Source organism: Denticeps clupeoides, unplaced genomic scaffold, assembly GCF_900700375.1.
Source record: "Denticeps clupeoides unplaced genomic scaffold, fDenClu1.1, whole genome shotgun sequence".
NCBI lineage: Eukaryota > Metazoa > Chordata > Actinopteri > Clupeiformes > Denticipitidae > Denticeps > Denticeps clupeoides.
Window position 1 is genome coordinate 83,504 of NW_021630121.1, and position 1,548 is coordinate 85,051.

The following is a 1,548-nucleotide window of genomic DNA, read 5'->3' on the forward strand; positions in this document are numbered from 1 at the left end:
ACCCCATCCCACACACACACACACACACACACACTCCATCGGACGCCATCTCAGATGGTCCCGGGCCGGCTGATGTTCCCCCTCGTCCTCCTCGATTAGGTGTGTGTGTCTGAACGTGTGGGGTGTTGGCTTCTTTTTTTAAATAACATTTCCGTCATGATTATCCCCTAAAATATTTACGCACACTCGCCTCATGGGTTTGACCTTTTTTTTGCGCAGGTGAGGAGATGCTGACTCATCCTGGCACCGCAGCCACTGGACCAGGTCAAAGGTCAGCGCCACGCTTTCCGACGTCAGTGCAGCCAATCGGAGATCAGTGCCAGGTCTCTGCTTTAGATTACACTGGCGTAACGATGCGTGACGGGAATAGGGCAGCGGGACAGGCACACACACACACACACACACACACACACACACACAACAGGAGCTCAGGCTGTACCCGAAACTGAATTAAAACATTCAGACGTTTTGAATATATTTTCTAAAGTGGCTGTTTAAATTGTTGTAATGTTACCTGTCCGTCAGTTTGGTGAAATAAGAAGTGACGTCCCCAGATTCTACTTTACTTTACTTTACTTTACTTTATTTGGCAGACGCTTTTATCCAAAGCGATTTACAATGGGAAGACACCAGCAATTCTCGTTCGATTTCTATAGAATATCAAGTATACAAACTAAGAGCCCTGATAAGGCTTCTAAAATTATGATACGATGGTTTTTACAGAGGAATGGGTTTTATGATGATGAGCGTGGCTGAATCTGAAATACTTTTAATATTACTTAAGTTCGGTCGATACGGAAACGTCCAGAAACATCTTCACTTATAAACTTCATGCTTGGTTGGGACTGGAGGGTTGAAGATCTCCACAAGAGCTTCACTAGAATTCTAAAATGCCGAAACGTATTAAACTCTAACTTAGTCTGGTTTGAAGCAATCTGTGCTTTTGTACTTTTTCCTTCCCATTTCCATTGTGCGCTCTTTCTTTCTTTCTTTCTTTCTTTCTTTTTCCCTCTCTGTGCAGGAAGGAAACCCAAGTCGCTGTGGGTTAATTATAAAAACATTAGCACTCTTACGTTAGTCACTGCCTCACTCGGGATATAGATTGGTGCCTGTCTGTCACACGCACACTGTCCCTACTGGGACGAGGCAGCTACTGGCATTAGCTGTAACTGGACTCGACCCATCGATCAGGCGTCCCATTAGAGGCTCGTTTATTAACCGTCTTGACTCGCCGTCTTGCCAAGCGGCAGGTCGGAATTTTATGGCCAGGGGTCGCACGGCGGGGCAGTTAAAGAAGGCCTGTCATGGCTGCCCCGCTGCTTCGAATCCCGGCTTGTGTGGGCGGAGCTTCCTCAGGGGAGGAGCAGCGTGTGGGGACGGTACCTTCATCAAGGGAACCTCAGTGGCACCTTGGCGGTTCGGGATTTGAACCCTCAACCTTCCTTAAATGCTTTACCACCAGTGACCCATAAGCACATGAGACCAGGTTTGACACCGGTAGTAATCGGTAGTAAACTTTTTGCCAAAAATGTACAAAATCAATACTTC